Genomic DNA, 13,254 nt, shown 5'->3' on the forward strand with positions numbered 1-13,254 from the left:
GACCATAGTTGTTGTCATTTCCAGTAAAATGTTCACTTCTCACTGGTCTCCACCACGCCTTGAAAACCCTGTGTGAATGCATGGCATATATAAATAAAATGTTTTTTTTTCCCTAATTAATCGTGTTTCAAACCATTTTTTGTGATGTGTTCATTGCTCATGTTCATATCGTGATGGCGATGAAATACGATCTCACAGTCAGCACCATTATGAAAGCTACTTAATAAAGACTCAACAACTATGAGGTCATTCTTGGCTTGTTCCTCTGCAACTTAACACTATATGTGTACTGTACTGTAAATTTATTAATACAACTTACCTGCAATAAATCCTCCTCATGAAGATTATAATAGTCAGTTTTTGTTGAAACTGTTTTAGAGAGGTGTTGTTTCATCTGTATGGTCCTGTTGGCTCTAGTTTTTGGTGCTGTTGAAATATATTGCAATAAACTGACAGGTGCTTCTATTATTTGTGCACCCCATTTATATCAGTGACGGTATGCTAAATAATAGAAACACATCTCTGTATAATGGATTACTTTTAGCCCTGTAAACCTAATAAATTGGCAATTGATTGCATATGTGTTTTGACAGCAAAATATATTTAGTAGTATACTTATCCCCACATTTTGAAATTTCCAATCATGTTGTTGGGATACTGATACTCTAAAATGCTTACCATACCTTGTTCAATGAGGCAGGGCCTTATCTCAGCTTGCAGTGGTTGAGATTCATGAGACCAGTATACAGTATCACATACACAGACAAGTAAACACATTCACACATAAGGTTGATTCAACCTTAATTACCAATGCAGAATGGTTGCAAATGTAATTAATGTGAGTTTAAAACACCTCATTTTCTGTTACTGCAATATCCTGAGTCTGAATCCAGCCTGGACTGGTGCTGACAGGGGGAAACTTCCTTAAAAGGGGCTTTATGTGTTGATGAGCACTGGCCTTATAATGTGCCTTATTTACAATGAGCCGACGTTGAAGTTATTTAGGTTTTTATTATTCTTTATAATGTATATTTAAAAAATAGGTTTTCCACACTCTTCATGTTTATATTTTGGAAATTGTATAATTAATGTGAACATTAGGAATTAAAAAAAATGTTTAGAACCAACATCTGACTCAGAGTGTGCTGTGCTGTGCTTACTTACTGGTGTTACCTGCAGTTGGCTACCTTTAAGTTAGCTGTAGCAGTTGTGTACAAACTAGCTTGCGTTAAATTATTTCAAGTACACACACTGACAATTGTAAACTAGGCCAAGTCCTGTATCCACTGTGGCATACTGCTTTCACATAAGAATCTGCTATTATTTATCCTTTTTCTTATCTGGACCCACAAAGCAGATGACAGGGAGATGGTTAGATTCACAAAAATACTCTATTGGCAAAAGTGGATAAAAAGGTTTTCTGAGGGGGTTCTGGATGGATGCTGGCATGACGATGGCTATATAAATAGACAGCTGAGAGGAGTTGAACCAGAGTCTGTCTAGGGCAGCTGGCAGGAACGGGAGTGGGTTCGGACTGAATTGGAGCAGGACAGTTTACCAGAATATCTGCAAGTGGGTGGGGGTTCAGGTTGATCCGTGGAGCAGACAAAAACAGAGCCGAGCGTGGCTGGCAACAGGAGGACTGGAAACTGGATCTGACACACAAAGAAAGTTCAGGTTACAAAGAAATCCCAAAAGGCACAAAATGCTGAACAAGCACAGTGAAACAGAACGAAATACCACATGGTATGATGGAATGATCTGCAATGAGTGGTGAGCTGAACCAGTCTTAAATACTGTGGAAGGTGGTGGAGTTGATGAGCTGGTTCAGAACAGGTGCGGTGGAGGATTGGCGGGAACAGCAACAACCGAAAGCCATGCCCAGCCACACAGATACACACACAAATAGACGCAGAGGACAAACTGGGGACAAACAAACACAAGAGAGAATGGAAACAGCAGAGATAAAGGAAACAGGGCCAACAGGACCCAATCCTAACACTTACACAACAGTTATGATATTGTGGACATCTACTACTGCTATTACATTAGTTTAACATTACTAGTAGTGTTACAGCTAATACTTGAACCACTTACACTCCAACTTCAACAACTGAACAAACCATCAGGTGCCTGGCACAATATAAAGATCAGCTGGTGAGACCACGGTTTCACAAGACGCTGCTTATTTGACTGCAGTACAATAGATCCACTAATGTGTAAATGTTTACAGAGTAAGTTATGTGTATTTGCAAATCAAAATAGATAAAAAAAATACATGTTTGTGAATAATGAAACATCTGTGGGTCATGGCACACATCTGTGGATTGTCTTCTGTGAGTTACAAATAATAAAGTGTAATAAAAATATCTCTATAGCTCTTTGCATCTAGCTGGAGAAAAGAGATTTCCCAAATCCCCTACCCTGATTACAGAAGCCAGGTTTCTTCTTCATATGACATCCAACAAATGCATTTTGTTGCAGAAAGATGACTGTTAAATTATTGGTTATTTACCGGCAAAACAAGTATATCTACAGTACATGAAGACCTTGATTGTTTAACATCTAATAGACAAAAAGCAAATTCTGCTCACAGAACAGCACTAAAAGTCTCCTCAGGACTTTTGAGTTCATCTAATTTATCTCTCTGTTCTCTCTGTTGTATTCACTAGCATAAAGAGGGAGGTCATCAGAGATGCAGTAAATGCTTCAGTGCTTGCATCACTGGTCTTTCCTCCCCCGTCACTGTGTTTGCATTGACTGAAATTATATATCTGCTAACCTAACTACCCCCCCATTCAGATGGCTTTTGACTGTAATAAATTGCCTCCTGAATTGCGGCTTCATAAATGGCTCTTAAATGGAGAACAGGCATTGGTCTGATGATGTTTTAATTGTAACTTTCAGAATGTATTAGCAGTGACCTACAGGCTTTTTGTGGCAGCTTCCATTCAATATGTATGTGCATTCAGACACCTTGGGTTTAGAAAGGTTAATTAACCTCTGGTGGTAGACCTTTCCTTTGCACTTAACTTGGTCTATGTCCTGATAGTGCCATTAACCCACGCCCTAGCCTCTTAACCTCCCCTATCATTACCCACATAAAACCCATTAAAACTTCCTATTGATTTTTTTAACATACAACTTCTACTTGTTCTGTTCAGCTTTGTAACATTTTTCATATTCCACATACATAAAATTAGCATTTTATGAGCAGGTAGCAGTGTGGTTTAGTAAAAAGATCAAAAGTAAATCAGCTGGTTGTGGAATTATATTTTTTTCTTTAGTTACTTACACAAGATTAATATAAAATATATGAAATGGGTTTAAGATTCTAAACTGAGTTGTGTGAACAAGGACACTGGTGCACTATATATTTGAACACTGGTGGGAGGAGGTGCTGCCAGTGTAGCCAGGTTCTACCCTGAGCAATACAAACAGCTTTTGTGATATTTCAAAAATGATTATTGATTCTTTAGTTAAAGTTTAAGAAATGCAAAACAAGAAAGAAAACGGGTCACACACTGCCCATACAGAGATCTAATGTAGGACATATATGTCCCTATATCAAGAGTGATGTTATAATATGGCACTTATAAGGGGATACACTATTATCACGTATATATATCGTCTGGAGGTATCAAGATATGAGTTCATAACATACATGAAGTACCCATAGTAAAATTTAATATGCACATATCTATATAAGGGCGGCATGGTGGTGCAGTGGTTAGCACTGTTGCCTCACAGCAAGAAGGTTCTGGGATTGAACCCCAGACCTGGGGCCTTTCTGTGTGGAGTTTGCATGTTCTCCCTGTGTGGGTTCATATATTACATTGCCGATGAGCAGTATCAAATTTTTATGCAGACAAAATTCAGCAGTGATGAAAACATCTGTTTCCTCCCACAGTCCAAAGACATGCACATTAGGTTAACTGGTGACTCTAAATTGCCTGTAGGTATGAATGTGAGTGTGTGTGGTTGTTTGTCTCTATATTTCAGCCCTGTGATAGACTGGCAACCTGTACCCTGACGTTGCTCAGTCTCAGCTGGGATTGGCTCCAGCCCCCCGTGACCTGGTTTGGATAAGTGATATAGAAAATGGATGGATGGATATATTAAATTATCCATATGATGACTTTTTATATGATATAACATGTGGCTAGCATATAAGTTAATGACATATATTTAATTTAAATGTGCAAGTTTACTAAAACAACATACATATAAAATGTCTATATATTAATATATGTTTTCCTTATTAATTTCTCTTTGATTGTAAACATGTCTATCTTCTCATTCTGGGAAAGTGGCCTCATACTTTTGTAACCTACTGTATATAATATCAACATATATTGACAAGCTTTGGGATGAATACATATATGTAACATATGTCTACAATAAGCATACATAAACATGCATATTTGCACGGGACATTAATGTCAATATATAGTAAATTGTTCCAATTTCTAGTAGGTTTTATGTATAATTTTTACCTGTATCCTATGTTTTAATTTTATATATACATATATTTCATATGTGGAAATTCTATATATGTACATATATTACATTGCCAATGGACTGTACCAAATTCTTATGCAAACAAAAGGTTCAGCACTGATGAAAACTGTGTGTTTGGATGAATGATATGTGTTTTAGGACATTTCTAATTATCTGAACCATTGCTGACTGCCTGCTGTGACACCGGCCAGTGATTAAAGTGTGTAAGTTGCCGGCCCGTTTAAGGCATGACATCTTATATCATTCACAGGAAATATCATCCAGGAGGCAGCAGGGGCTTCATATGGAAGGGTGGTGTATGGTTACTGTGTTTCCAGCTGAGTTCCAGAGAACTTAAGGTTTTGTTTTGTTTTGCTCTCCAGATGTTCAGAAGACACACCTCAAACAGCCCAGCATGAGGTCTCAATTAACAGTGGTACTTTCTGATTAACTCAGCTGGGGCTGTAACCATTTGCAAAATCACTCTTTGTAGAAGTTATTAAACTACCTAACTAAATTTAAAAGAAACAGTATTGCATAAATGCCTGCACAGAGACCAGAACCAAAACCTGGACTCACCACCCTGAACAGATAATCTGGACTGTAACCAGGGACACAGCACAGAATTTAACTCCCCCTAAAAAAAAGAAAATCTGTTTTTGTGCAGGTCAATGTTAAGTGAGATACAGTGTTAACCAGTTCATCAGTGAGCTTTAAGTGTTGGTACCTGTGAACTAAGCTAGGTGAACCATGTCCAGCTCTGTACTGAACACACACATATGAGGATGATATTATGCTTTTCATATCACTGCCATAAAGAAAATGAATAAGTAATTATTCATTTAGGGCCTTATTATTTTAGTTTTAGTGATTTAGTGATTTAATAACACCGTCTAGAAATCACATTTGTATATTGCTAAATTGTTTTCCTGTTTATGTTGGTGCAACAAATGTAATCGCTGGCTAGATTATGTTCAGGTTGAGGTAATGTGTTTTTTGAATGAATGATGTGAAGCATGAACTGCTACTGAAGAGTTGCTGGGTGGTTCATATCCTGACTCCAGTCTGTGGTTAGGGAAAGTTCAAGGTTTTGGTTAAATGTTAAAAAATATTGCAGACTTTTTTGCAACACTTAATAATACAGCACACTATTTACAGTTAAATAAATTAGGTACCAGTTACATCCCTCCTGGCACTATATGTAAATATAACATTAGAAAGACGTTTTATGTTAAATTTTGGTTGGAAATGAAAATCAGGTTGACATCAAAACCCAACATTTGCTGACCAGCTGACACTGTGATGTTTAGCTGATATTTAGCAGAGGTTGTGTTTTGCTCATGACTAGAATGTTGATATTTCTGTGTCAAGATTACTTTGACATGAAGCATTCAGAAGACGTTGAATTTTGGTTAATTAACAACACAACTTAAAACTAACAAAATATCAATGTCAACTGTTGTCAGTATTCTATGTCAAATTAACGTTGGTATTAGACGTTGTCCTGACATTGAATTTTGGTCACCTGAAGTCACAACCTACATTCAACCAAACACCAACATCATAGAGTATCTTACAGATTGTAGTACTGGATAGGAAAACAGGACATTTTGGGGGAAATGGTGATAACACCTTGTTCTTACAGTGTGGATTGTGCATCTAGCTTGTGTTTCATACATAATCTGGCAACTTGGATAACGTCAGACAAACATACAAAATGTATGGATCCATGTATGATGATTCTTCATAATAAAAGTTGAGGGCCATGCAAATTATGCGAGTTTCCCAGGAGAAACAACAAAACAGGAGGGCTCCAGGAGATTACTTTGAAAGACCGGAGACTCTCGGGAAAAACTGGAGTGTTGGCAGGTATGTGCATTACAACCTGTATCCCTGGTCCTTACCAATTCTTACTGTATAATTAAAAAGGGGGGAACAGGGGCACATTATGTTACAGTCTGTATCCTGGTTATTAATATTAAATGCATGCTGAAGTTTCACTTTTTAACAAACATTAGCCTATTCTAAAACCCAAACTCTCATTGTTACTTGATTGTATGATATAATATTGTAAGGATATATATAATAAAGAGGAGAAGTCAAGAAATAGGTCCATACTTTTTGCTATAAATTAGCTCCTGGCAGGCAAGTTTGTCCAGCTTTGCATTGTACAGCACTCATAACATGTTGGCTGGAGTAGATAATAATATATAAAATTTAAAAAAAAAAAAAAAAAAATTAAACCTTTTTCAAATGCACAGCTATGGAAGGCTTCTGTTGTAATCCAAAGAGGACAAACTACAACATGATAAAGTTGTATAATTGTATAGCATATAAATGTAGGTTAATAAAACATAGTTAGACATTAATGTTTAATGAGGAACCTAATAATTACTACTTTGATTCTCTTAATTACGCAGTAAAGTATGAGTATTATGTAATATAATGCACATACAATGATTCTGTAATTACAGTAAGAAAAAGCTTACCACCATGTCTTCCAAACTTCAGTTTTGTTTCCCAGTGCTGTGCCCAGCATAAGTGTAGTTTATTTCTCTTTACCTTTAAAATTCACCATCAGTATTATTAATACTAATACTCAAACAACACATGAGTATTAGAGCTAGAACTTCAACCAACCAACCAATGCTAAAACATTTGTCAATATCGACATGCTACACATCATTAACTCAGGTAGATTCTCCACATTTCAACTGTTTATTTTACAGAAACCATGAGAACAAAAGTATAATTAATTCACATTTACCAGCATTGTAAACTAGCAATACAGCGTAACAGTGGTGACTCCCTACCTTTGAAGCAGTTGTTAAGTCAGATTTTCTGTCTTTTCCTAAATGATTTATATTCCTTTAGACTGTGAGGGTCCACAGGTCAAAAGAATCAGAGAGGGTTGTCATAGAAGTATTCCAAGTTGTGAATATTGTCATCAAGTCCAGCCTGTCTGACTTAAGTTGCTGATAGCCTAAACCCCTAGACAGAAAAAGGTAAATCCCATGAGATAGCTCTGGCCTTGAGCCTTTGGGAAGGCTTAAGGCAATGATTTTGGTCCCACCTGCTATAAAACAAAATGTGACTGTAAAATCCACCTACCACTTTCTAAATGACCATGGGGCTTCAGGCCTTCTGTCCTGGTTATGAAGTTCTAACCAATAAGTTAGCCAACTAAACTTTTCTCTGGCTAGACAACAAAAAAGAAAATAAAATAAAAGAAAGGAAAAATGACTGGATAACTCTATTTTCATGGTTTCAGGACAGTAACCATTTCATTTCTGAAGCAAAAAATGAAAATGAGAGAATAATTATTAAATGAAAGAGAATAAATATAAAATTTAAAATTATGATATGTTTGGCCTTCTCTGAAGGCCTAGATGGCCCTGAGGGTTACCCACTAGTAGGAACCAGTAAATGTTTTATAACTACCTGATTCATACAGTGAAATACTTTTAATTAGAAAGTGTAACTGACTTTTTCTGTATTAAACCGTACAATGAGCTCCTTAACCTGAACCAAATGCTGTGAGAGTCTAAATGTTTACTAATGCTGTTGTCATTAAGTGGATATTGTACAGTAAGGTTGGATATTTTGGCAGAAAATAAAAACACTGTCATTGAACATTTTAGTGATATGTTCAGTATCAACATTTTGTGACTTGCCAAATATGTTAATTAACAACATTTCTTCATTATGATAATAGAAACCCTAATCTGGTCACAATTACATTTCCTTCTAAATAAATTTGCTGTTGCAAATTAGTTGTGTATAAGCCCTAATTTTTGGGAGACAGGACTGGATTTAATTGTCCATTCCCAAATTAATTTGCACTTAGTTAAACCACACCAACTAAACTGGTAAAAAGTGTGCAGGGATGCTGCCCAGTTTGCCTAGTTGCTAATGTAACCTAGTAAATTGTGCCTAAGCAAACACCATCGCCAACCAAAATAAATAAATAAATAAACAAAAAATGAATGTTGGCTTCATTTAAGTTTATTATTAATAAGGTTGTACATTTTATTCATTAGATTGGTCATCTTTGCATACTAATTTGCCATAATTTATAAATGTAAAATCTTTCCTTGCCGTTCTAAGCTCCTCAGCAGGTAGGTGAGCAGAAACACTCAGTTTTAAATTGTATCCATTTTCCTCTCTCTACCTTTTCTCTGTCTCTCTCTTTGCATGTGACAGTGACAATGGAGCACAATTAACAGGGACTCTGCTTTGCTTGGTTTCCACAGCAACAGCATTGATTAACACTTCAGCAGATGTCAAATTAACAAAGTAAAAGCTACCACAAACAGCTACTTAGAGCAGCAGTGCATCAGTTGTGATGTGTAGGTGTTACAGCAGGTCAGCCTTCAGGTGGGTGGAGGAGGTCCTGCTCACACTCATGGGTGTCATCTGACATTAGAGATGGATACAGTGTATCTCAAAGCACACCTTTAATTTCACAGGATTTCAGAGTGAATGGGTTTAACTGATCTGATAAATTTGCTGCTTGATTCTCCTTGTCAAACATAGATAGACTTGTCTTTATCTCTAATCATAGGTTACTCACAATTTCCATAGAAGCCTGAAGCCTTTTAGCGAACTGTCCTTAGCCCCCTGGACATTAGTCAGATCTGGAATCACTGTCAGAGCTCAGTAAAACGATTAAGCCAAACCACTGTCTGATATGTCATTTTTTAAAATGTAGTGACCCCAGCTGCAGTTGTATAAGCAGTGACCCCAGAAAATGCCCATCCCCTCTCCTACTTAGCAGCTCATTTAGCAAAGTTAAGTCATGACACATGAAGCCTGTAACAACATGACAGGTAGGTTGTGTTGCAAGACAGCAAGCCAGCAAGCCAGCAAAGGTTGACTCTCATTAGGTCTACAGAGTCTGACTGTCAGCCTTAACAACACTGATCTTTACCTGCAGCTGCTACCTGTGACCACACAGCAGGCTGTGGCCAAAAGGAAGGGCACAACTAAAATATCCTACTTGGGCCAAAGTAATTACACCTCCCTGGCAGTCCATAGACTTTACCATAGAATCAACATAGTTTACTTTGGACTAAAATGCCATTATAATATATTATACTAAGGTCACACAAGCACGCAGTTGACCTCAAGATGTGGCCTTTGGAAAGGCTAAGTGATGGCAGAGAAGGACCCAAAAGCACAACTCAGACAGACAGGAGCAGTCTTGCAAACTGGTAAAATGGGTTAGTGCTCCTGTAAGTGTTGGAGCCTTGTGAGATTCCTCAATCTGTGATTATGTGTTTTTGAAACTTACATCGGGGCTGCAACTCACTCTTTCATCTCTAAGCACAGTGGCATATCTGGTTTAACAGAACAATTACTTTTACAGTGTTTGTGTTCTGACAGATGGTGCAGCTCAAAAAAAGGCAAAAATTAGTCTGTTCACCTGGGCGTTGTGTTTACATGGAGCCACACAGATAAATACCTGTGTCTATTGCAGAATCATTGGACCTGGGAGTGAATGCCAATTGTACCCTAAAAGATAAAAGCCTTAAGTCAGTTTTTTGACCAGTAAACAGCGCACATCCAGCTCCTGCTAAGACAACAAACAAGCTGACTTTCAAAATATTAAAGTAAGAGAGTTTTACTGGTATCAATAACTGTAATGTATTAATTAAATTTTAAATTGCAACCCTTTACATGGCTGTTTAAAAAAAGAAAACGTAACGTCTTACTGAGTAATGCATTACTGCCCAACTCTGATGGTCACTCATGACATTATCATCAAACTGGGCTATGTGATTGATTGACTGGGATCAAAACAAAACATTACCAACCCACTCACTTGTACACAATTACTGTCATTTTTAAACATTTTATTAAAGGCACTTAAAGGTTAAACATTAAATTAAAGGTTTAAGAAGCTCATTTACAGTAAAATGACAGATATATAGTCACTAAAAATACCACCACCAACAGAATGTTATTACATTGGATATTTACCATGCAATACAATAAGGCTATAAGAAATGCTTAGTTCAATGTTGACTTTTTAAATTAATAAAATGCACAAAACAAAAAGGGAACGATTTTGAAGGGTATTAAGTCATCAGATTTACTGTTATCTTGATTGCATTGTGGAAGTCGTGAATAATTAATGGAGGGAGCTTATTAGGAAAAGATGATTAGGCAAATTACACAGGTGTCGGATGCATTTTTCATGATGAATTTTGCCAGGACAATCCTGGATTTCCATCTGTTCTGCTCCTATCAAAATGTCACTTCAGGGGAAATTAATTTGACACATTAAAACGCAAATTGCAGGCTGGCAGAAAGAGAAAATAAAAGTATAAATAAGACTTAAGGGTTTGTGCTGAAATAAACATAAACAGGGAATTGCCATTTTTAGAAATTTCCCAATCATCAGCAAGCTTTTGGCAATGGAGACATAATAAGGTTGTTTCTTTTTAATGGACAATGGGAATTTCATTTTATGATTACTCTGTGCAAGAAAACGACTTTGTCCTTCACCATTATGTATGGTCTGAGCTCATTCAGTGTTCAGTATATATAGGCCATTACTAAAGGTATAATTAAGACTCACCTTTCATTTGGTCTTATATAGTGGAAGGTTGAAAAAAAACTGTATTATTCTTCAGCTCTGTTTATTGCCCACTAAGCATAGCCTTCTCTGCTTTCTGCTTTTCACTGGTAGCATTTCTATTAAATGCTGATACTGATGCTTAGACCTTCAATGAATGCCTCTAACCTGTGGGTTTGACTTTTATTTACACTTACACTGACACATTCTGATTAGTTTCCCACATTTTCATAAGCATAATTTTGATGCAGTGAGGCAAATCAGACATTTAGCAAAACTAACTTGCACTTGAAGCATTTGAACAAATCTAAACTATCTGTGGAGATTATAACAAACAGAGAGAAGTGAGAAAAGGCACTATCGAACTTATAACACCAAGCATGTTTCTCTGCAGGCTGAGACCATTCTCACCTTCCTTTCCGGTGATCAAACCTCATCAGCTCATACATTATTGAAAGGAAAACTATTTTCTTGGCTCAATATGACCACCATGTTTTTTCTTGGTGTGGTCCTCTACTGCTTGCCTTTATTGGGGTTCCCCAGGGAGTACTTCAAGGCCCCCTCAGATCAGGCTCAGGCAGGTGGGTTTTCACCTCTCACACCTGTGAACCTTCTTCATAAATTCCATCCTCCCACAAGCAAATCAGCAATGCTGTTTGTGCTGCTTTCATCTCAGCCTTTTCTCTTGCTCTTGGTTGCTGAGCTGCTTATTTGTCAGAGGAAAAATACAGAGACACCTATTCACACGTGCATGTGCCATGGTTCATGTTTGTGTGTATTTCCATGCATTTGGGTCAATGTGTGGTGTGAGTGTGGTTATATGTCACTGTGAGTTTGTGAGTGTGTGTATATGTATTTATACATGTATGATTGTGTGTTTGGTTTTGTGTGTATGTTTGTTCTATATCTGTGGGGTCTGAAAACTGGGAGCCCACTATACTTGTGAGGTCTGACAGCTTTTTGGAAACCAAAAATTCTGGACTGCACAAGTTGAGATGTCTGTTTGAAGGTAAAATCTTAGTTTTAAGGTTAGGTTAAGGGGCTAGGGCAGTGGTTGGAAAGTGGAGGCCCGTGGGCCAAAAGTGGCCCACCAGCAATAACATCCTGCCCATTAGATAATTTTGATCATTTAAATTTTTTTTTCAATCTTACCACATCGGATTGACAGTCCCACATTTACTTATAATGTCCAAATAGAGAATCTCCCACACACCTAGAAATGCTTATTATACTTTCATCCACACTGAGAGTGAATGGCACACACAAACAGTCATGAATCAGGCTGCTGGCTGCACTGTAGTCAGTGCACAGCACCTGGTACTAAAGTGGACCTCTGTCACGACAGCAACAGTTACCCACAGAAACACGTCCTCTTTAGTGATTTTGCCTATAAAAAAGCTTGAACTTTTTTGCAGCAATGCTGTATTTCAAGCTATTGTGAGTTTTTATTTCGAAAACTTCTGACAGGAAGATCCAAAGGTTCTGTTCCCTACTTGACAGACATCTGAAACAGCAGACATAGGATGTTTGATAATGTGATGTGTGATTCAGTAAATCAGTCAAATGTGTGATATGTGACTGTGGGCCACAGCGCCACACGTGAAGAGTAACAAAGCAAATTACAGTTGTATTTTTATTAATCAATTTCTTAAATTAGCCTCTGATCACGTTCTGGCCTCTATCTAAGGATTAGTAAAAATCGGTCTGACCCCTGGGCAAGTGAATGATTTATTTTGATGATGGGTCCCCATGAATATAGTAAGACTTGGATGTGTGTGTGTGTGGGTGTGTGTGAACAATACACACAGCCACTAAAGGTCCAAACAGAAACAAACATTGTAGTTAGGCATTCCAATAAATGATTGGTACTCATGTCTCAACACAGACATTACTTCAGCGTTCAAAGAATGCTTTGCAGAGTGTCGAACTGTCCCTAGTTATAAAAATGGTTTTTCTGTGAAGCAAACTGTTCTTACTGCTCTGCTGTGATAAAATAAGTTCAGCTCTAGGTTTGACAGTACAGTTTGCAGTTTTTCAGAAGGTTCTTAAAAAGCCCTCTCTTAATGAATTCCCCTGATATCCGTAGACACACCATTACTGTGTGATCAAAAATCTTTGAAGGAATTAGTGAAGGAATTACGATCATAAAGAAGCTCTATAAGTTCAAGAAGGTG

The sequence above is a fragment of the Trachinotus anak genome, unplaced genomic scaffold (genome assembly GCF_046630095.1).
Source record: "Trachinotus anak isolate AG129_WGS33_773 ecotype Australia unplaced genomic scaffold, CSIRO_AGI_Tana_v1 ptg000018l, whole genome shotgun sequence".
Taxonomy (NCBI): Eukaryota; Metazoa; Chordata; class Actinopteri; order Carangiformes; family Carangidae; genus Trachinotus; species Trachinotus anak.